Source organism: Anabrus simplex, chromosome 1, assembly GCF_040414725.1.
Source record: "Anabrus simplex isolate iqAnaSimp1 chromosome 1, ASM4041472v1, whole genome shotgun sequence".
NCBI lineage: Eukaryota > Metazoa > Arthropoda > Insecta > Orthoptera > Tettigoniidae > Anabrus > Anabrus simplex.
This window is the reverse complement of record NC_090265.1, coordinates 1093629653-1093654779: the sequence shown is the minus strand read 5'-3', so window position 1 is coordinate 1093654779 and position 25127 is coordinate 1093629653. Positions and strand designations below refer to the sequence as shown.

General features: G+C 40.9%; 1 protein-coding gene across 2 annotated transcripts in view; it reads right to left on the bottom strand.

The window, feature by feature from the left end:
• Positions 1–25127, bottom strand: part of LOC136876459 (acetylcholine receptor subunit alpha-like) — a 1223921-nt gene that overhangs the window by 160079 nt on the left and 1038715 nt on the right. The window lies entirely within an intron of this gene.

The window sequence follows — 25127 nt, the reverse complement described above, 5'->3', positions numbered from 1 at the left end:
ACAAGCCTAGCGCATCTAGGCATCATTAAATAGATTCAACCAGACCGGGTTTCCATTGTGCAATCTTGAGCACCAAAGGCGAGTAGGGCCTACCTCAAACAACTACGATTAATACTACTACTACTAAGTTGTAGATCTAATGTTATTGTGACTAATGCTCATCTGCTGACGGTCTGAAAGTCTATTAGGACCCCGACATGTTCGAATATTGTCCCTCAGCTGTTATTTTAACGTGCCGTAAGCTAATGAAACGAAGTTGATTTTCACACCCGCCTGTTTCTAATGGCGTGCCTGATCTCAATAGTAACCGGCTCAAGTCTTGATATCCGTCAATTAGTTTTGCCTAGAATAGGGAGCTATTTTGGTTCCGACAAATGCCCAGGGAAGAGAAGAATCGACCTTGAAGACTAGCCTGGTTGTATTTAAATAGAAACAGCATTGAGCTTGGTTTTGATCTACCGAGGAAAGCTTTGACTGCGCTTAACTGGATTCGGATCAAATATGGCATCAGCGCGGTAACATTCTATCGCCTCAGTGCGACTGTGGTGCTCTTAAACAGACTTGCAATATGTCTAAATAACAATAACAATTGCCCCACTGTTGGTTGGCATATGAAATATAATTAAAAACAATAGAATATGAATAGAATAATGTACTTGATCGCCTTACGCTTGGGCGTCGTTTGTAATGTACATAAGACATTTGAACAAATAAAATAAATTAATAAAATAATTGAAATAAAATAAATTTATAAAAATAATTGATCGAAGTGTACGTAGTATGGGCGCCAGAATGGTTCCCTTAAATTTTAATAGAGCATGATAATTCTCCCTCCCAGGGCGTGGACATAAAGCTGCGTACTGGTATATCTGCTTCAGGCCTTACCTAATCTTCTGAAAACGACTAAATAGGTAGGAATTGCACCTAGGTTCATCAATAACTCAATTGATTCTAAAATAACTAACTATATTCTGAATAATGTCCGTGCATCAGCATCTCATCAAAACACCAATATATATATTGTAACAGTAAATTTGGTACTTTGGTAGAGATGAGACGCAGGGCGTGTACCAGTCGCTGAAGTGCACACAGAGGGAGAGGGTTTGTTAACAGAAATCTTAAAAACTTGTGTTCCAGAGTTTATTAAAAAATTTAAATTAATATCACCTCTGTACAGCATATACAGTCGAAAACGTTCCTTGACCTATGGCTGGCGATGTCCTTGGATTCCGGCAGCTCCACATTCCATAGCAACGAACCACCATTCGTCCCCCGATGGAAGTTCTAGAAGATCTATTCGGTGCTTTGAAGATCCATGGCGTCGAGGTAGTCCTTGTAAATGGTGAACATAAATGAACATCGTTCAGCTCTGGGGCGAGTTAGTGCAACGGCTGCTTCTGCACAGATGATAGAGTGTTTATAAATGCTTTTGACAAAGTCCAAACACAAATGTCTCGGTGAAATGTCATTTAACTTTATCACGTGTCAAGTGAAAGAAACATTCACAAAGTAAAGTCCACTCGGAACTGATTGTCCAGTTTAAAGTTATTTAAAGTTCGTTGCACCTATTACAACGTGAAGTAATGTCACATTACTTAGTTCATTGAAGCACTGTTCAATTTAAATGAAATAAAGATGTTCCGCTCGTGAATCAAACTCGTTCACGTGTTGAAACCAAAAGACAAAATTAACTGAGTACTGACAGTCCTTGGTTTGACTGTCCATAAACTAAACGTACACTGTTCATTAGAATGGAAATGCACTGTTCATTAAAATAGAGATGCGCTGTTCACACCTGCACAGTTCAAAAATGTCGACACAATTTACGGATTGGTAATTTAAATTTGGATTAAATACAGTTTATAACTTAAAGTATCGAGTCCTCGGCAAGGAGCAATCAGTTTTAAGTCCATCAAATTTCAATTTCGAACACTCGAAGATATTTGCGGGTCTTGGACACTCGTATAGAGTAACAGTCAATAAATAATGTCCAGACGATACACAATTCACCTCACGTCCTATCGGAGTAAAAGGTTGTCACAATATAAGGAAATCTGAATAAGTCCACATTCAGCATGACTATATTAAAGTCCACGAACTTGAAAGTTAGCAGCGGCTTCACGTTCGGTTACCGCGCCCGCGAACTGACTGCGCGAATACGACAGTCTAGTGTGCTTATAGAAATCCCGGCCGCAAACTGGTATCACATTCTGCAGCGCACTGCTGCTCACTATAACAAGCTGTAACACACACTCACACTCCCTTTCACTGATCTGCTGAGCGAAGCAGCACGTATTTATATTTGATCCGAAACTTGTAGAACATTCTACATCAACCCAGGCTTCGTGGTGCAGCGAGGCATGCTGTGACGTCACCCGCTCACTACGTCACACGCGCGCAGCTGTTGCTCGCTGCATAGTCAGTTCTTCGTAAGCGGCCCGGAGCATAACACGTAAGTTTAAGATTTTTATGACGGGGACTTAGCCTGTACCGCCGTTACCGGTACATCTCCCCCTCCTCCTGGGGAAAAGAAAATTCGATAGGATTTTCTTTTAATGATATTCTCTCCTGAAATATTTCTTTAGGTTGGCTGCATTGTAAATGCCCTCGATGCTTCCATCCAATTTCTTAATTTTGTATGCCCCGTTCTCGAGAACCTCTGCAATCCTATATGGTCCTACATAAAGCGGGCAAAACTTTGCATAAATGCGAAGTTCGGGATGTGAAACAGCTGGTTTTCTTATCGATAGCCAGGGGGTTTAGATACGGAGTGACACATTTAGAAATGATACCATTATTTTCCATCTCCTTTATCACAATCCTGGCTTCCTCTCGGTACTTCTCAGGAACTGGATAGGGCCGTTTTTTATAAGGAGAGGTGTCCTTGACATTCAATTGGTATTCAAAATCTCTAATAACGCCTGGTTTGTCATCAAAAACTTCAGGGAATTTTTCAAATATTTGTCGAGTTGCTTCCGCCACGCGGGAATCGAACTCTGGGCTTTCAGCCGCACTGGTGAGAAATATGAAGTGATCACGACCTTCGTCGAATATATCCTCAACAATGGGCACTTCCTGGCCCTCGACGGGTCCCTCTTGACCGGGTCTACCCTCTTCGCAATTTATTTCATCGGCAGGCAAAGCATCGCTCATCTTGCCTCCGGCTTCTATGAATGGGGTACCCAGACCTTGGCACTTCAAATTATTACAGTCTACCAGTTGCAACTCTACAGAGTCGATATTAAAAAATCGTATGACGTTGGCAGGATAATCAATAATTCCCCCATACTTGGCTAGGAAATCTGACCCTAGGATGACGTTGAATTTCATCGGCGAAATGACTAGGAATATATGCTCGAACTGAACACCTTCAATGTCAAATGTAACAAAAGCTTGAAATTTACATTTGATATGCCTGTCCGGTACTATCCCTTTAATTTTAATCTGCGCGACTGGTATCAATAACATGTCTTCTCCTCCCTTCAACATTTCAATTAACCTCTCAGACATTAATGAAGCTTGAGCTCCAGAATCGATTAAGGCAGTTACATAAAGGGTATCCAAAGTAATACTAATAACTGGAAGGCTTCGTTGGACCTTCGGTGTTGTAGGAGTGGGATCTTCATACAAGAGATCCGAGTCATCCAAGTACCAGTAATTAATATTAGTGACACAAATTATTTCCCCTCTACTACGGTTTTCAGGCAATCTTATTGTTGTGTTGTCGAAGTTTTTTTTTTTATTGCGCCTGTCGACTCAGGGTTGGTCGCAGGCGTCGTGTTCTGTCTTCTGGCATGCTCTTGATATTCTAAAGAGGTAGCGCCAGGTAATCCTTCATCCCGGTTTCGATTCTGGATATATTCGCGAGTTTCTCTCCATCTTCTTTCGATCTCGGCTCTCGGCGAATCTCTATCTCGAGTAAGTGATTCGGTAGGTTTCTTCCACGTTTGATTACGTCTATAAGGCGCACTTTGCCTGTATGGACGTCTCCTGAATCGTCGGAAATGAGATAACGGATCTCTCCGTGGTTCTACTTCCTCACGGGGTTCGGGATTCGATCTCGGCGGGTTATTAACTTCGACATGGTTAGTTGCAACCTCTTTCGTCTTAGTAACCCTAGGTAGATTTTGTGTATGGGCAGTGTCAAGTTTCCTTAATAAATCATCAAGTTGTTCTAGGTCTTGAACATTGGCTGCCACAAGAATTTCTTGTACATGCGCCGGAAATTGTAAAGTTATTACCTGTATTAACTCCTGTTCTGGCAAAGGAGGATCAAAGAATTGCATCTTCTTTAATTGGGAAATGAGAAAATCAGAATATCGTGAAGAATTAATAGCTGTGTTGTATCTCCTAGAGTACAACTGTAGCTTAATCAAGTGTTGAACTTCCGAATTCCAAAACCTCTTCAACCAGGCTTCCTTGAACTCATCATAGGTTTTAATGTTAAATTTAAATGCTGTGTACCAATTTAATGCTTTCCCTTCCAATAATCTAGAAGCTATCCTCAATTGATGATCGGATCGTACTTTATTCTCTTGAAAGTACTCTTCAATATTGAGAAGGAATTCTTTCGCTGTGTACTCTTCCTTTCCGGAAAATTTTGCAGGTTTATCGTCTGATAATTTTAAAACAGTGGACATGCTAGAAGTATCTCCACTAGACCCTTGACACTGGTGTGTAGACACCTCCTTCTCCACCTGAGAGATTCTATTATCAATCGTCTCTATTTTTCCTTGCAATTCGACCTTGATAGTCTTAACTTGCCCACGGATGGAGTTTTCCACGCTCTGGACTTCCTTTTCGAGGTCCTGCTTCACTTCATTTACATCGCGGCCTATGCGAATGATTTGAGTATGTGCGCTATCTAATTGGTTTTTTACATGCTTATCTGTTTCCTCCTGCCTTGTTTTAAGTAAATTAACCTCATTACTTATTTTCTGAAAGTTAGTCTTAAAAGATTCATGGATGTTATCCTGAATAGAGGCTATTCTTGCTTGTGCCTGTGATAACTGACCATGAGATTCTTTAAATTCTGCCTTTAAGCTTTCAACTTCCTTAATCAATTGATGTGAGGTAGGAAAAGAAGCTTTTAAGTCTTCAACTATTTGTAGTTTAAGGGCCTGTTTTACTGTTTCTAAGTCACGGGTGAGGCGTTCGTTTATTTCTGTAAACTTAGAATTAATCTTCGCATTAGTTTCTGAGAATCGTTTTTCAATCTCAGAACCAGCTTTAGTAAGCCTATTTTCCAAATTAGCATTAACTTCGGTAAACTTGGTATTAATTACTTTAGTTACTTGTGTGATACGACTTTCTAAGTTGGCTGTAGTTGCGGTACTGGTCTCATTAATACGAGATTCTAAAGTGGTACCTAATTGAGCAGTTACGGCATTGGCCTCGTTAATTCGGGCTTGTAAATCAGCGCCTAATTGAGCAGTTGCAGCATTGGCCTCATCAATACGAGTGTTAATCGCAGTAATACGAGCTTGTAAATCAGCACCTACTTGAGCGGTTGCAGCATTGGCCTCAGTAATACGAGCTTGTAAATCAGCACCTACTTGAGCATGCGATTTGGCGATACGTTCATTTAAGCTAATCTTAAGAGCTTCAATAGCAGCTAAAATATTTTCCATTTTGATGGTAATGTATTTAAACCAAGCAACAAGAAAATCATAAATCACTTGAAAAGAATTCAGATATCACCATTATTGTCCAATGGTTAAAAGTTCATGTTCAAAGTCATTCAAACATTCCCAAAAAGAAAAATCTCCAAGACATTTAACACACAAAAATGATCCCATATCATTGATAACACTTCTTATTAGTGAGAAGTTAAATCTTGTTAGAAAGTTCACTGTAGTATTAATAGTTATTCCACATAAAGCACTGGAAATGTATCTGAATTAAATTACTAAGTCACACGATTTTAGTGCGATTTTGTCTATCACTGCACTTCTTAATTATTACTAGTACTTCAACATTGAGTCTAGAATGGTTAAGTGTCAATTTAATGTCTACTGCACTCATAATTAAGTTCTGATATTGCTGAAGCGCTAATTTCTAATTTTACTGCACTCCAAATCGGCCCCGATACGACTGGGGCGCCAATTTCTACCCCTCTCCTCTGTAACAGTAAATTTGGTACTTTGGTAGAGATGAGACGCAGGGCGTGTACCAGTCGCTGAAGTGCACACAGAGGGAGAGGGTTTGTTAACAGAAATCTTAAAAACTTGTGTTCCAGAGTTTATTAAAAAATTTAAATTAATATCACCTCTGTACAGCATATACAGTCGAAAACGTTCCTTGACCTATGGCTGGCGATGTCCTTGGATTCCGGCAGCTCCACATTCCATAGCAACGAACCACCATTCGTCCCCCGATGGAAGTTCTAGAAGATCTATTCGGTGCTTTGAAGATCCATGGCGTCGAGGTAGTCCTTGTAAATGGTGAACATAAATGAACATCGTTCAGCTCTGGGGCGAGTTAGTGCAACGGCTGCTTCTGCACAGATGATAGAGTGTTTATAAATGCTTTTGACAAAGTCCAAACACAAATGTCTCGGTGAAATGTCATTTAACTTTATCACGTGTCAAGTGAAAGAAACATTCACAAAGTAAAGTCCACTCGGAACTGATTGTCCAGTTTAAAGTTATTTAAAGTTCGTTGCACCTATTACAACGTGAAGTAATGTCACATTACTTAGTTCATTGAAGCACTGTTCAATTTAAATGAAATAAAGATGTTCCGCTCGTGAATCAAACTCGTTCACGTGTTGAAACCAAAAGACAAAATTAACTGAGTACTGACAGTCCTTGGTTTGACTGTCCATAAACTAAACGTACACTGTTCATTAGAATGGAAATGCACTGTTCATTAAAATAGAGATGCGCTGTTCACACCTGCACAGTTCAAAAATGTCGACACAATTTACGGATTGGTAATTTAAATTTGGATTAAATACAGTTTATAACTTAAAGTATCGAGTCCTCGGCAAGGAGCAATCAGTTTTAAGTCCATCAAATTTCAATTTCGAACACTCGAAGATATTTGCGGGTCTTGGACACTCGTATAGAGTAACAGTCAATAAATAATGTCCAGACGATACACAATTCACCTCACGTCCTATCGGAGTAAAAGGTTGTCACAATATAAGGAAATCTGAATAAGTCCACATTCAGCATGACTATATTAAAGTCCACGAACTTGAAAGTTAGCAGCGGCTTCACGTTCGGTTACCGCGCCCGCGAACTGACTGCGCGAATACGACAGTCTAGTGTGCTTATAGAAATCCCGGCCGCAAACTGGTATCACATTCTGCAGCGCACTGCTGCTCACTATAACAAGCTGTAACACACACTCACACTCCCTTTCACTGATCTGCTGAGCGAAGCAGCACGTATTTATATTTGATCCGAAACTTGTAGAACATTCTACATCAACCCAGGCTTCGTGGTGCAGCGAGGCATGCTGTGACGTCACCCGCTCACTACGTCACACGCGCGCAGCTGTTGCTCGCTGCATAGTCAGTTCTTCGTAAGCGGCCCGGAGCATAACACGTAAGTTTAAGATTTTTATGACGGGGACTTAGCCTGTACCGCCGTTACCGGTACAATATATAGAATTTACTCTCAAAATATTGCTGGAAGACTCCATATTTACAAAATTATCCAACAACAACAAAATAAAGTGGGAAACGAAAAGCGAGGACTAAGCTACCATTTGTAGTCGGCCCGATGAACATTAATTACAAAGCATATTATATACATATATGTAGATGAATACCCTTCACTGTCTCTGTGTATCAACACACCTTGCATATTCTCATTATTGGCACTTGTTAGGTCACATTAATACTGTACCTTTATAACACTGTATTCACTGATTCCAACACTTGGTTTAAAGATACTTTCATGTGAGCAACACACGCTTGTCATTCCAGAACATAAATTATGAAAAGGCTGAAATACAGCACCCCATAGCTCTCACCAACATATAAGACACCAAGCCACCACAAGAGATATAATATCAAGTGCCGAAGCACTCCACAGTTTGTAGGTCAGTACCACGCATCACATTCCACAAAATTTCACGTCAACCACGTTCTATTCCACCAAAATGTTAATTCCACCTCGATTCCACCAAAGTTACCTTTCCTCCACGTTCCACCAAAGCTTTAAGTCAAGTTTTCTCCATCGTCTTCTCACATGCCTAAATAGACCTCAGCTTCCCCCTACTCTCACATGGTACGTCTAAATTGATCCTGGCCATCCAGTCACGAGTGGAAGATCCTCTTGCCATACCAAGACCACGCCCCGAGCCTCTTACAGGTCCCAAGACAATGAAAACCAGGTCGCGTCATCGGACTCCGGGCTGTTCCACGTGACTCACGCAACATTTCCGAGTTGGAAATAGCACTGTTTTCCCATCCGCTCGTACACAACAAATTAGTCATAGCACATATGAAGATCTTCCAGCTTAAAATATTAATAATAATAATAATAATAATAATAATAATAATAATAATAATAATAATAATAATAATAATAATAATAATAATAATAATGATGACAATAATATCTCTTACTTATGAATACAGTGCGAGAGTGTGATATATGTACTATCACAGACTATTCAGCTTAGTGGAACTGGAAACGGGGATAAGTAATGCATGAATCGTGTCCACAGTGGAGGTCTTTTAAGAGCCACAGTTATTATAACACACGTTAAACAATTAGCAGGATTATTTATATTAAAAACAGCGATCAGGTATAACTGAGACTAACACAGTGTCGGTCTCTGATGTAGCCTACCATTATCCTAGATCAGTGGTATTCAAAGTGTGGTACGCGTGCCACTAGGGGAACGCAAATTTAACATAGCTTCTGACTGTTTTCAGTTTTGATTTTTGTTTTGATTTAGTGTGTTTGTCTACCACTACACATTCTAAAATGTATGTCAGTTTGTACATCCTATTGACTAGGTATGAAAACATATTGCTGCATGCCTCTTTAAATTTTCTTTGTATCAGTGTATATAATATAGTTGCATTAATAATTATACTCGTCTATATAACTTTTCTAGGCAATGAAAACCTCGTTAATTCCCGGTGACAATGGTTTGATTCCTGGCGTTGCTGGGGCGGGATTTTCAGTTGAAAATCCCGTGGTGTCTGAGAGATCATGGGACCTTAAAATACCCGGTAATATCTCTTTCATTCTTTAGTGCGTGCAGAGACTCTGAGCAAGCCGGATAAGCTGCGGATTATTATTATTATTATTATTATTATTATTATTATTATTATTATTATTATTATTATTATTATTATGACGATTCCGTGGTCCACAGAGGTGTAAGAAGTGTGGGGGTGACTGTGTGAACAAGGAATTAACTAGGGCGTAATTTAACACAACAAATTCCGAAATTGAATTTCTTTCCTTTTTTCTATTAATTTAAAATTGATAAATATACAATCTGAATAATTAACAACCATATGGTGAGCTCATCAGCTCCAACAATAACAATGACAAAGTCCAAAAATCAGGAACAAAACTTGAGAAAAATACAAATGTTACATAGAAAAGAGCTGGATTGCTCTTGGCAGTTACGAGATTTGCAAGAGCATAATTTGCTCCTATCCTCTACACTAGAGGGGAGTCCGCGCTCCAACTAAATCATATTCCAGCCTCGCAGAGACATCAGTTTTTAATAGAGCACCTTTGCCCTGATGTGGGCTCGTTTATTGCTCAACAGTTTGTAACACACTGTTCCAGAAACAATTGCCGAATAAACAGGGGCTAGGAGTGCCCATACTAAATGGCCTTAATGTAAAAAGAAAAGGTTGAACCTGAGTGGTCATAAGCAGAAGGCTAAGAGGCGAAACATTTGCACTCCTTCTAGAAACACGTAAAACCCTAAGTGGGCTTATGGCCCAATAATACAGAGGCTAAGCCTATCCTACACCGGGTTGACTAAATAAGAAACATTAAATACCAAACGTGTGTTAAGAATTTTAGAGGTTTAGAACTTTAGTCACCCCATACCAAGTTGAATGGGAATCAATAGAGGGAAAGCACTCATTGTTCCCTTACATTACATATTTCCTAGTGGGGAATAGAACAAAGTCCTCAGACTGGCCGAAATTACTACATTTAAACCACCAGATTAAGAATTGTTCATGAAATAAAAGAGGTTGAAACCTTCCCCTCCAGATATCTGCAGGAGCTATCACATGTTTATGAAAATTCTGCCATACCTTGCTTTGCTGGGCCTTCCGAACGCCACCAACGGCCCCTGCCTCCGTTAGGACACGCCACACTCAATTAACTGGAGCAATGAAGAAGGCAATACCACCCTACAGTGCCCAACTTTTATAGTATTTTTGAGGGGAATATTTCAGAACTCTTTATTGATAGGCTGGATGCCTATACACCCCCCCGATTTTAATTGGTTACCGAAAATATTTACAAAATTCTGATAGTAGGTTTATTGCTATTGAAGAAGGAACCAGCAGAAGTGTTGACAACTTGAACAAAACTATCTTCAAAACCTAAGGTTTGGCAACTGTAAAAATAAAATTTCTTTTAAGGATTAATTAACGCTGATCCCGCCAGAGGGGGCACTTGAACGACGATAGAGACATCTAACGGTAGAAAACCAAACTATCTTTTACTACATCAGTTCAGTTTAGATTGCATAGATGGCCTTATAGACGGCGCGCAGTTTAACCGCCCGGAGGTGTACCCCCGGTACAATTATTATTTTTATTTGGCATCCAGCAACAATCATTTGTTATTTCTGGTATAATCGCAATATATTCGTATTTCGAGGGTACAAAGGTAAAACAATTGGGTTATGGGGGTAAGCCAACCAAAAAGTGTGAATACCACTGCCCTAGATAACTACAGTGATTAAAACCTTTATTGTTGGTAGACATTTAATTTAACTTTTCGGAAAGATCTACTTCCGCTTTCTGAGAAATACACCACGACTTGAGGACGTTGCCTCGCTTCGTGGAAAGTAAACAACAGGTTGAGGAAAAGGAGAAAGTCTTACCAAAACATTGTTTAGCTACTGTCTATCTCCTTTCACATGATATGAGCCCCAAATATTAATCATATCTCGTCTATTATGACGGGCTGTGCAAACATTAATCAATAATTAAAAATCAGACAGTGCTGGATTATTTGAGGTCTTGAAATATATGATGTACAGACACTACACACAATCTAAGTTACTGTTACTCCGATATACTCGGCACACAAATGTGTTGGTCGTCCCTGGTGAATTCCAAATTTCCAAAATCTTCATCCTACCGTAATCTTTCTCCGAACAAATGTAGCTTAGTATGTCGTTTGTTGGTAGTTTTGACTTACGTTTACTTGTTTTATATCTGAGAGAATGAAACATTAAATAGAAGTACCAACATCGGTACACTGGCGGAAAAATGAAATCCCATCGCCAAGAAGGAGTTTTGCCAGATAAACGAAATTCGGAAGGCGTGTTTGCACATCTGAAAGATGAAGCCTATTCAAATTTGTGCTCTAGTCGATGGAGAGTGGTGTTAGTAGCGCCATTATGGCCTTGCATAGCAAGTTTACTTTAAATACGCGCTCTGCACTTCGTGAGAGTTAGTCATCACCCGGTGTTGACGTTATGCCTTCTAAGCGACGAAGAAGACAGTATCAGCAGCTTACTGAGTTTGAACGAGGCCGTGTAATAGGACTGCAGGAAGGTGGATGTTCTTTCTGCGATATTTCAGAATGATTTGGCAGGGATTTATCCACAGAGCGTCGGTGTTGGCAACAATGGTCACGGAAAGGCACTGTCTCAAAAGACCAGGGTCCAGCCGCACATGGGCCACAACGGAGAGGGAGGGCAGTCGTTTTCGCCGCAAGGCTATCGTAGATCGTACTGCAACTGCAGCAGCCATTAGAGCTTCAGATGACATCAGAGTGACACAGCCAAATGTAACAAATCGATTACTTGAGGGACAGCTCCGAGACAGACGTCCTATAGCATTCATGTCATTAACTCCGAATTACTGCCATCTGCCACTTTAGCGATTTCAAGCTAGAGTTCGTTGGAGAGCGGAGTGGAGATCTGTTGTGTTCTGAGATGACAGCCGTTTCTGTCTTGGTAACTTACGAGTGATGGCCGTAGGTTTGTAAGAAGAAGGCCAGGCAAACGCTTCGAACCAAACTGTCTGCGGCGTTGATACGCTGGACCTACATCAGGAGTTGTGGTCTTGGAAGCGATTTCCTTTGACAGCAGGAGCACTCTCGTCGTGATCCCAAGAACCTTGACAGCGGATCAGATTGGTGATCGAACCCGTTGTACTGGCATTCATTCGCAGTATTTAAGGGGGTGTTGTCCAGCAGGCTAACGCTCGTCCTCATACCTCCAACGTGCTCTACAGAGTGTCAACCAGTTGCCTTGGCCTGCGAGATCACCAGATCATTCACCTACAGCACACGCATGGGACATTGTGAGACGACAAATCCAGCGTCATCTAATACCACCATTAACTGTTGCCGATTTGACTGACCGTATGAGACAGGCGTGGAACTCCGTCCCACAAAATGACATACGGCACCTCTACGACACAATGCCTGCTCGTTTGCAGGCTTACATAAAAGATCGTGGCGACTACAGTGGTTGTTATTGTATCACCAGGTCACATGCCTTCTCACGCATACTTTAGCCTGTGACTGGAAACTAATCAAATAAATATGTTACCTAGAAAACTGCTTTGCCTGAAGTGAATTCCTATAAACTAATGCCTTCTTTGTGTTGGGATTTCATTTTCCGCCAGTATACTTGTCAGGCTACTTGGATAAATGATAAGCATACCTACCTTTGCTTTAGTGGGCCACGGGTTCGATTCCCAACCGGACCGAGAATGTTAAGCACTCTTGGTTAATTTCTCTAATTCGGGGGGTGAGTGTTTGTGTTCGTCTTCAAACACTCCTCTCCATCTATATACAAAATAGAACACTACAAACTACCACAGAAACACACAATACGGAAATACATCCTTCCACATTGGATTCGTGTCAGCAAAGGCATCTAGTTGTAGAACTGGGCTGAATCCATACACAGCGCCAACTCCAAGCAGTTCGAAAAAGTCCAAGAGGAAGTTACGACATATTTGTTTATTTAATCAATCAATCAATCAATCAATCAATCAATCAATCAATCAATCAATCAATCAATCAATCAATCAATCAATCAATCAATCAATCAATCAATCAATCAATCAATCAATCAATCAATCAATCAATCAATCAATCAATCAATCAATCAATCAATCAATCAATCAATCAATCAATCAATCAATCAATCAATCAATCAATCAATCAATCAATCAATCAATCAATCAATCAATCAATCAATCAATCAATCAATCAATCAATCAATCAATCAATCAATCAATCAATCAATCAATCAATCAATCAATCAATCAATCAATCAATCAATCAATCAATCACCACTGATCTGCATTTACGGTCGTACATCTCCCTTGGTAAATTATTCTGATCCCTAACTCCTCTTCCTATATATTTGCCCCAATTTGTCCTCTAGAATTCCAACTTTATCTTCATACTGTGATCTTTCCTATTTAAATAAACCACTCAAACTTATTGGTTTTTCTAATGTCATTCCACGCCATGTCTCCATTGACATCTCTGAACACTTAGTCGAGCATCTCCTATCCTTTCTCCCAAGTCTTTCCAGCCCGAACTCGGCAACATTTTCGTAACGCTACTCTTTCGTCGGAAATTTTTCTCTCTCTCTCTTAATCAGTTTACCCTCCAGGGTTGGTTTTTCCCTCGGACTCAGCGAGGGATGCCACCTGTACCGCCAGGGCAGTGTCCTGGAGCGTGATACATTGGTTCGGGGGATAAAACTGGGGAGGATGATCAGTACCTCCCCCAGGTGGCCTCACCTGCTATATTGAACAGGGGCCTTGTGCGGGAATGGGAAGATTGCAAGGGGTAGACAAGGAAGAGGGGAGGAAGCGGCCGTGGCCTTAACTTAGGTACCATCCCGGCTTTTCCTGGAGGTGAAGTGGGAAGCCACGGAAAACCACTTCCAGGATGGGTGAGGTGGGAATTGAACCCACCTCTACTCATTTGACCTCCCGAGGTTGAGTGGACCCCGTTCCAGCCCTCATAGCACTTTTCAAATTTCATGGCCTCCGGGGGTGGCAGCTAATCACACTAACCACTACACTACAGAGGCGTTGTCGGAAATTACTCAGATCAAATCGAGCTGTTTTTCTTTGTATTTTTTCCAGTTCTCGAATCAACTAATCCTGGTGAGAGTCCCATACACTGGAAGCATACTCTAGTTCGGGTGCCAGATACTTACATGCCCTCTCTTTTACATCCTTACTACAACCCCTAAATACCCTCATAATCATGTGCCTTTACTTGCAATTCCGTTTATGTGATTACTCCAAGGAATATCTTTCCTTATACCCATAGGTACGTACAGTGAACGCCATAAGGAACTTTCACCCCATCAACGCAGTAATTAAAACTGGGAGGACTTTTCCTGTTAGTGAAACTCACAACCTGACTTTTAACCCCGTTTTCTGTCATACCATTGCCTGAAGTCCATCTCACCACATTATCGAGGTCTTTTTCTTCCCTTACCGAATTCGATAGCTGCAATCGTTTAAGTGCGGCCAGTATCCAGTATTCGGGAGATAGCAGGTTCGAACCCCACTGTCGGCAGCCCTGAAAATGGATTTCCGTGGTTTCCCCACTTTCACACCAGGAAAATGCCGGGGCTGTACCTTAATTAAGGCCACGGTCGCTTCCTTCCCACTCCTAGCCCTTCCCTGTCCCATCGTCGCCATAAGACCTATCTGTGTCGGTGCGACGTAAAGCAACTAGCTTTTTCTTCCCGTGCTATATTATTTCAGTTTTGCAATTTGTGATGTTTAGACACAATCTAAGTTACTACGATAGATTCGGCTCTTTCAAATCTTGCTCATGCCGGGGTAATTTCATGATTCCAAAATTTCATCCTACCGAAACCTTGCATTGAACAAAAATGGTTAGAATACATTTAAAAAGTTTTTCTATAGCATTTCTTTGAAGAGAAGAGAAATACGGAATATTGTTTTCACGCTTTCTGAAAGGTTTCTAACGAATTAGGTCTTGCTGAGGGGTGGTAAGGAAGAAAAGTTGTATAAATTTATCCCCACCTGAGTGAGTGATAGAAACAGAATTTCCTTGGCCATCATCTGCATCTTTGCGCATCAGGGATAAGTGCGAGAACTTGCTGTTGGATCAGTTCGGGTCACGTGCCCATACAAGCGAAACCTTTTGTTTCGCATCTCGTCCTGTATCTAGGCGCATTTGAAAGAGGTCAGAATGTCTTCATTGCTGATGTGATCGAGCCAGGTAACTCCCACTGACAATCTTATCTTCACTGCCATGGTATGAAGCATGCACTTGTGTCTTGTAGTCAAAGGCCAACACTGCTCCCCATAGAGAACTACTGGGTGGAGAACTGTGCGGTATACGTTTGACTTCAGCTGCAGAAATATCTTCCTATCACAGAGGACGCCAGTGTTTACTCGAGCTCGGACATCCTGGAGTGTGCCACCATCTGCTGACAGGCAAGAACCAAGATATCCGAACTCGCCGGACTTCGTAAGAGGAATTCAATCGGCTCGAATTGTGCCATCTACCCGGGTTTCAGTCTTAGAGAGTATCGTCATCCTATACAGGCTAAAAGTATTGTGTACATTCGAAAGGCAAGTAGTGTCACTTTCTTAACTTCAGTACGTGTGAGCTTACATTCGGGAGATAGTGTGTTCGAATCTCATCGTCGGCAGACTTTAAGATGGTTTTACGTGGTTTCCCTTTTTCACACCAGGGAAATGTTCGAGCTGCACTTTAAGACCACGGCCGCTACCTTCCCAATCCTAGTTCTGTCCTATCCTTGCATCACCGACAACGTTCTCTGTGTCACTACGACGTTAAATCACTAGGAAAATAAAAAAAAAACAGAAATAAAAACCACTATAAAACCTTTATTAAACCAATGTTTCTCGTAAACAACATGTCACCCTCATTCTCTCTGTATTCATGGTCAATCTCTTCCTTTTCTGCCAGTGTCTCTGGACCAAAGCTATCTCTAACTTCTGATATGATTCATTAAATGGTTCAAAGTAGAATGACCCAATTCTAGGTTACGGTAATAATAATACCCCCATGGCACTGCAACCCTTGAAAGGCCTTGGCCTACAAAGTGACCGCTGTTCAGCTCGAAGGCCTGCAGTTTACGAGGTGTCGTGTGGCCATCATGACGAATTCTCTCGGCCGTTATTCTTGGCTTTCTATACCGAGGCCGCTATCTCACCGTCAGATAGCTCCTCAATTGTAATCACGTACGCTGAGTGAACGTCGAACCAGCCCTCAGGTCCAGATAAAAATCTCTGGTCTGGCCGGGAATCGAACCGGGGGCCTCCGGGTAAGAGACAGGCACGTTACCCCTACACCACGGGGCCGGCAATAATAATAATAATAATAATTATCTAGGTGAAATTATTGGACCTCAGGGTTAAATCAGCAAGGTAACAAGGAAATAAATACAAAACTTCAAAGAACATACAAAATTACTTGGAACAGATACAATAAAAGAACTATATCAATAAAGAAAAAATTACATTGTAAGACAGTAGTTAAAACAGAAGCACTTTATGGATCTGAAACCATTATTATTGCTGTCAAATGTCGAATAAAGATGATCGAAAAACAAGAAAGAAAAGTCCTCAGGAAAATCTTAGGACCAAAATGCGAAAATGGAATTTGGATGAAAAAAGAAATCACATGAAATCTATCAAGTTATAGAAAACTCACAGGTACAATCAGGAAACATCAATTGCAAGTTTATGGTCACTTATATAGAATAGATAATAGCAGGCTCACAAAGAAAAGTTTAAACTTAGCCTTCTCAATGAAAAATCTCAATAATTGCCTAAATGACATCAGTGAAGACCTAAATGAAATTGGCCTTAGTGAAGAAACCATTCAAGATAGAATAACACTGAGAACCGTAATTCACAAATACAAATTTTCTGTACAGTCAACCGAACGAAATAGAGAATGGACTGAACAACGTACAAAGGAACACAGCGAAAGGATGAAGAAATATTGAGAAGAGAAGAAAAACCCAAAAGAGTACTAATAAGTTCCAACGCCCTCATTAGTTGGGCATAACGAAATAATAATAATAATAATAATAATAATAATAATAATAATAATAATAATAATAATAATAATAATAATAATGATAATAATAATAAGGTAGCAGGTAGGGACCCTCTTCGGAGGCAGCCCTGCCCAGGGAGTGGCGCCCCTGCCTATGTGAGTCCCAGAGCACACTGACCCAGTGTGTATCATCTGGTAAGGGTCCCAGCTCAGGGTTACGAGTGAAGACCTCAACGGCAGTGAAGGCGGAGATGAAGATCATTGGTACAGCGGAACTGGGGGATGAGGCCCCCTTGCTTTTTGGGATAGTAATAAAAAGCCTGTTTAAAATCCAGGTGCGTCTGAGTGGTATCCACCGGCTTCCTGGTCCGCGTCTGTCACCTTGTAGGTGCGGCGGCAATACCAAGCTCCAGGAACTAACAATCCCTGGTTCTAAGCACCCAGCACTGCTAGATTTCCTATTACAAGCTAAACATGATTCGTGAGCGTACTAACAACATTACCCCAGGTGGTATCCAATCCACCCGTCGCACTGAGACGGCAACCAGGCTTTCGGATTCTGGGGAGCCTGGACAACCACGAAAACATGGGAGAGAGTCGGAGCTCTCTGGTAAACTATCCCACAAAACCCCCACGTACATTGGTACATTCAATATCAACACTTTGATACAACCAGGAAAATTACTAAATTTAGTCATAGAACTTGATCGGCAAAAAATTCTTATCCTTGCCCTGCAGGAAACTCGATTTACTGATGATGCCACCTTGGATTATGGAAATTACCGTATATTCAAAAGCAAAACAGACCAAAAGATTCTAAATAGGACCCCTTTATTTGGCATGAGCTTCGTAGTACATAAAAGTATACTGAACTCGATCCAAGAAGTTAATTCCATCAGCAATCGCCTAATGACCATGAGGATTCAGTGTGCCAATAAAAATATACATTAATAAATGCACACGCCCCTACAAATATAGACAACAAGAAGAATCCCCAAAACGTGGACAAATTTTGGAACAGACTTGAAAAAGTGATGTCAAAAATTCTGAAGGATGACGTCAAAATCCTCTTAGGCGATTTCAGTGCACAAATCGGCCGAGAAAAGGAACACAGGAAAACTGTCGGACTCTACCCGGCGCACAAATTTACGAACAAAAACGGCTCAAGGCTCATTGAACTATGTCAACAGTGCAACCTTAAAATCATGTCCACATCCCTCAGGAAGCATCCCAAGAAACAAAAAACCTGGAGGTCCCCCATTGAATCCATTGGAGAATTTCAGATTGATCATGTAGCTATCTCGTATCAGCTACAGAAAGAGGTACATGATGTACAAGTGAGAAGAGGAGCAAACATCGACTCTGATCACTATCTCACAAGAGTTAAAGTAAAATTTACCCCAAGAAAATCCAACAACAGAAATTTGACATAAAACAGATTCCTGTTACGGATCTAAAAGAAGCATGGGAAAATCAACCAGCGAAAACATGGGAAGAATTCCACACCAAAATCATACAGAAGGCACGAGAAATGGTACCCTTAAAAAGGAATGCAAAACACCCCTGGTGGAACTCAACATGCAACCAAGCCATAGAGATACGAAAATCTGCGTTTCAGAAATACAACAGTAGAAAATCCCAGAAAACTCAACGAGAATTTTATGAGACCAGAAAACAAGTATCCAAAACCATCAGGCAAGAGAAAAGAAAGCACCTGAAAGAACAACTGGAGTCAATTGAAGAAAACTTTAGAAACCACAACACAAGGGATTTCTACAGAACATTCACAGAAAAAATCCGAGGATACGTTCCACACAACTTATGTTTTAGGAAACAAGACGGAAAATTGGCACTTGCTAATAAAGAAAACTGCCAAGAACTTGCACGGTACTTCTCAGAACTTCTTAACTGCCCCGAACCCACTGAAAGATTTCTTGAAGAAGCATCCAGTTTCACTCACCCAGAATCACCTCCACCAAACCAGGAAGAAATTCAGAGCCACATTAAACGACTAAAGAACAACAGAACCTCAGGAAGAGAGGGGATTGTTGCAGAATTCCTTAAGAATCTTGGTTCAAATTCACTCAAGGAACTTACAGAAATCATACAGAAAATCTGGAAAAATGAAAAACTCCCAGAAGACTGGAAATGTGCCTTGATTCACCCACTTCACAAAAAAGGAGACAAAACTGATGTAAACAACTATAGGGGAATCTCCCTCCTTGAAGTCGGCTACAAAATTTTCTCTGCATGCCTGTCGAAAAGAATACAAGAACAACTAGAGCATAAAATTGGTGAATATCAAGCTGGGTTCCGCCCTCACAGATCATGCACTGAACAGATCTTCAACCTAAAAACCGCTCTAAAATTCAGGGCCCTCAGAAACCTTCCAATCATCTATACCTTCGTAGATTTCAAGAAGGCTTATGATTCAGTTGATCGTCAATCTCTGTTCAGCATCCTGAAAGAACAGGGACTAGACTCCAAAACGTTAAACTTGACCAAACAGACCCTCACTGACACGAAGTCAAGAGTGAAATTCATGGGAGAAATCTCAGACGAATTCCTGATAAAAACTGGTGTCCGGCAAGGAGATGGACTATCACCCCTCCTCTTCAACCTCGTGCTAGATAAGGTGATGAGGGAATGGGAAAACGAACTGAAAGCACAAAATAACTGGAACCCAGTAAACATCGGGACACGAAAAAACAAGCTTGAAATTCCATGCTTAGCCTTCGCGGATGACCTGGCCCTTTTGTCCAGCGATGAAGTCACAGCAATAAAGCAAGTTGAAATTCTCCAAGAATGTGCCAGAAAGGTCGGACTTCATATCTCCTTCCAGAAAACTGAATTTTTCTGTGCAAAACTAGACATCCATAGTCTCAATACAAAATACGGACAAATCAACAGAGTCCCTCACTTCAAATACCTGGGCGAAATCCTCGAACCAACCGGACAAGAGAAAATAGCCCAAAACAACCGTGTCCAAAAACTCAGAAGAGCTTATGGGAGAACAAGAGAAATGTACAACAAAAAATGTATGTCTCTCCACGTTAAGATTAAACATTACAATACTGTAATCAAACCGGAGGCTTTATATGCAGGGGAAACTCTAACGCTTCATAGAAAGGGCGAACTGGAAAATATCCTAAAAGAAGAGCGAAAAATCATGAGGAAATTTTAGGACCAAGACACACGGGAGAAGGGTACCGCCTCCAAACCCGGAAATCCACAGAAAAATTATCTAATATTGCGGCAGACCTCAGGAAAAAAAGGCTAAAATTTTATGGACATGTTAAGAGGCTTCCAGAAACTAGACTAACCCACCAAGTTCTTGAAGGAGTTGACAAACTGAAGAATTTTCCTTGGATACAACAAACAAAAGCGGACATGAAGAACGCACAAATTCTCTGTGAAGACATTTTGAATCGAAATATATATAGAAAGAAAATTGACAATTGGGAAGTTACTCCAGAGAATGAAGTACCAAAAAGAGCAGGTACCAAGTGGACGGAAGAAAGGAAAAGGATCTTTAGTCAACAGATGAAAGCATCCTGGATCCTCCGCAAACGAAATCATAAGTAAAGCTTCGTGTGTTCCGAAAGGGACCATTCACGCATAATAATAATAATAATAATAATAATAATAATAATAATAATAATAATAATAATAATAATAATAATAATAATAATAATAATAATAATAATAATATGTTGCTTTTACGTCCACTGAATACTTTTATGGTTTCCAGAGACGCCGAGGTCCCGGAAATTTGCCTCGGGGTTGTTTTACGTGCCGGTAAATGTACTGACACAAGGCTGACGTACTGAACCAGAGTCGAAGCCACCCTATTTGAGCTCAGAAGACCAGCTGTCTTTCATCTGAGTTAGTCCTGCTCGTTGAGTGTTCAGCCAATGAGCCGCGCGCGCAGTAACACAGATTATAAGATTGTTCTAATGTGAATTCTAAGCGCATGTCGCAGTACTTCGTTACTTCTTCCTGTTCTTTTTTCCCCAATTTATTGAAGTCGGCACTTCTTGGAGGTGATTCAGTTTTACGACTGAATGGCGTTTTTGATGTTTACCCTATGTGGAGAGATGTATTCACGCTGTGTGCTCATGAAGGGCTGTGTGTTAAGAGGAACGCAAATACCTAGCTACTATGCCAGAGGCATTAACCATAGGCTGTTAAAATTCCTGGCTCGTTTATGAATCGAACCCGTGCCTATGAGCCGAAGATCACAATGCTGACTATACAACCACGGACTTCGAGGGGCCTGGGATCGCTACGGTAGCTGTGAAGGCCCTTCAGGAACTCTGAAAAGTGGTGGTAAAAGGGGGGCTCTGGTTAAGACGCAGCAGGTCGTTATGCTACTTAGGTTCCAAAATGGGTAAAAAATAAATAAGTAAATAAATGCAATGTAAATTTTAATCTTATACCAGTTGTATAGTAGCCTATTATTTGAAGTAATTCCACATATTGTATATGAGTTGACTATATTTGTAAGTACAGGAGATATTATAAGTCGAATTTTGTAAACAATATAAATTTATTAAGGATGAGCTGTGTGTTTAATAGAAAAAATTGTTAGCGTAAATTGTATAATATTGTATTCTAGAAAAATTTTCTTCTCTTGTTAATCTAAAATTTAGTGTTTGACAATAATGTATTTTAGTGTACCATTTGCCACTGAGGTAGACACCTCATTTGCAAATAAAGAGATTTTGATTTGATTTGAGCCGGACTCTGTAGTTAGTAACTCCAGGTTCTAAACGAAACAACAACGACAAGTCGGCAATGTACTTGTAGTGCCCTGATGGGGAAACACCCGGTCTAGAGCAGATCCTAATCAATGCATGCAGCCAGTTTGCCGTCATTCGATCTCGTTTACAGACAGAATAGTCCCATACACCTATTAAACGTAATGGAACTAGGAGAGTAATAACATTAGATAGACCGGGTGAGCACAAAGAGGAGGCATAACTTCAATCCCACTGACAAACCAACACATTAACAGGTGCACAGCCTGTCTCAAAAGTTGGCGTTAACGTAAGCAATACTCTAATGTGTAGGCCTTCACGGTTAGCTAAGTAATCTCTGAAGTGGAATTTTGAGTTATTGGACCGTGTTGGACATTTCACTTTCGTTTTACTGACGTTTGCTCAACAAATATTGTTAATATGTTCGAAGTGAAGATTTGTTCTTTCTGAAAGGAGCGTGATTGGTGCATTGATCCCCCTGTGGGTGTGGTAGTAGAATACATTCACGGTGACCCTGGCTGTTATAAGAGACGAAGAGACGATTAAAAGGGGTAACTTCAGGGACTCTAAACTTCGGGGTTGTGGTGGTGGTAATTATTGTTTTAAATAGATATGCAACCAAACAACAATCTTCTCACAGGAGAAGAAGAGGTCGAAGAGAAAGGTAAGAGCCAAGAAGGGCGTGAAAATGAAAAACTTCCTAGGCATTGCAAATACTATCGGTCTCGGAAGGGAACAAGAGTTGAGCAAGAAGAGTCGGTCAGGAAGTAGCCTGGACGACAGCGAGTAGCTTGACACAAGTGAAACCAGTACTAGACTCGCCTAGGGCTCCGTGGTTGCCAACCCATGCTTCCATGCTGAGAGCCTCTGGGGTCACTCTGTAGATGCCTCTTACGACAGGCAGGGGATATCGTGGATATATTCTATGCCTCCACTTACAGAGGTCCCTTCCTTCCCAGGTCTAGCTTTGTCTTACCTTGTCGTCACTTGCCTTGGTCAACGCCACGTTAAATTATAGAAAAATAAATAAAAAATAAAAACATTTAAATGCCTGTCTAATAACCTAAATCACTGTTGTTCGTACCACTGTAGTGAGTTGGGGAAGGATCGTAAGACTTGGAATAGGGTATTATTTTCCTTGAGTGTGTATTTAAAACAGAATACTGGAAAGAAGAGAGGCGAGTTTGAATCCTACATATTTTTCAACCGGGCGAGTTGGCCGTGCGGTTAGGAGCGCGCAGCTGTGAGCTCGCATGCGGGAGATAGTGGGGTCGAATCCCACTGTCGGCAGCCCTGAAGGTGGTTTTCCGTGGTTTCCCATTTTCACACCAGGCAAATGCTGGGGCTGTACCTTAATTAAGGCCACGGCCGCTTCCTTCCAATTTCTAGGCCTTTCTTCTCCCATCGTCGCCATAAGTTCTATCTGTGTCGGTGAGATGTAAAGCAACTAGCAAAAAAAGATATTTTCCAAAGTTTCTACACTTCACCTGGCATACAGGCTATAGCTGCTTCCTTCTCTATTCTATCGGCAGAAAACCGTAAATAAACCCACAGATGGACACAAGAGCCACACAATAAATTACTGTCTTCACCCCTAAGACAAGGGAGGTACTGTAACAACAACATGACTAGAAACTGTATCTCCAAATGGCACAGTACTTTCTACTATTGTCTCTCTGATAAGTCTTCAGTCCGGAGGCTGGTCCGATCCTCAGACAGTATCACTTGAGATTATGGGGTGAAAGAAAAACCGCAAAAACTGATGGCGGCGCTATAATGAGACGTGCAGGGCAAGATGAAGAGTGAAGGTAGTTTGCCATTGCTTTCCTCACTGTATCAGAAAATCCTATCACAGTACAACTGTTCCTATGATAAGCAGATTTCGTAACATTCAGATGCACTAATGGTGCAATGAATGCCATTACTCAGCACCACCCATACGCCAGCAGTTTTTATATAGTTACAACCATAAATGAAACTGCGACTTCAGTGGAAGCTGCATATCACCCTGACTTGCGCCAAGATGCAGACGTAAATCCATCAATAATCGCTGTTATTAATGTACATGGAAGGAGCGGTACTCTTCTCTCCACCTTTCGTGTCTCACAACTGTCTTATTTTGTAACACACTACTTGGAGGTAAGGTTGTAACAGACTATTTTCCAATATTGCTTACTCCTACCACATTTCCACCTTGGAACTTTTTCTTATCGATTCTCTACGCGGATCTTTCCAAGTTGATTCTAGGCTATTCCATTTTATATTTGGGACAGCCTGCGATCCTCGAGGCGGTGTCTAAAACGAGGAAATTTTATAGTGAGGTTTTGTTAATAACGCATGTATTCAGGTAAAAGTAACATATGTGGAGTAGTTTGTTTGTTTGGAAGCGTTTTCTTCCCCGAGTTATTGTTAGGAAAACTTCAAAATACTCCCAGTAGTTAGGCAACCTGAAAGCGCCTTTCGGTAAAATATAAGACAGAAATTACATTTAAATGTTATCTCAGCTTCATGCACCTTACCTAAAAAGCAAACAATAAAATAACAATGATAATTGGTATTTGCATACAAAACGAACATTCCGTTAAAAAATAAAGTACTGAGCGAGTGCGGTTAGGGGCGCGCAGCTGTGAGCTTGTATTCGGGAGATAGTGGGTTCGAACCCCGCTGTCGGCAGCTATGAAGGTTGTTTTTCGTGGTTTCCCCATTTTCAAACCAGGCAAATGCTGGGGCTGTACCTTACTTAAGGCCACGACCACTTTCTTCCCACTCCTAATCCTTTCCTATCCCATCGTTGCCATTTGCGAGTTTGCATAATATTTCCATTGTCAAGATCTATCTATTTCAAATTTTGGCATATGATAACGGTAGACTATTTTCCTCGTGTCAAAAGAAGAGATTTGAACTAATCTGTTGTGTATTGTAGGCAAGTATATATTCGGTCCTACGGTATTCATTGCAGAAGCACCATCACATGTCTTCCTGCAGGAAGCGAGCATTGTAAATAAGACCTATATGTGTCGGCGCGATGTAAAACCAATTAAAAAGAAAGTTAGTATTGTTATCTCGTCAGATACTGACATTCTAGAAAAGTATGAATACGATGAGCCCATTTGTAACAAGCGTGAAAATCGATTTTCGAGAT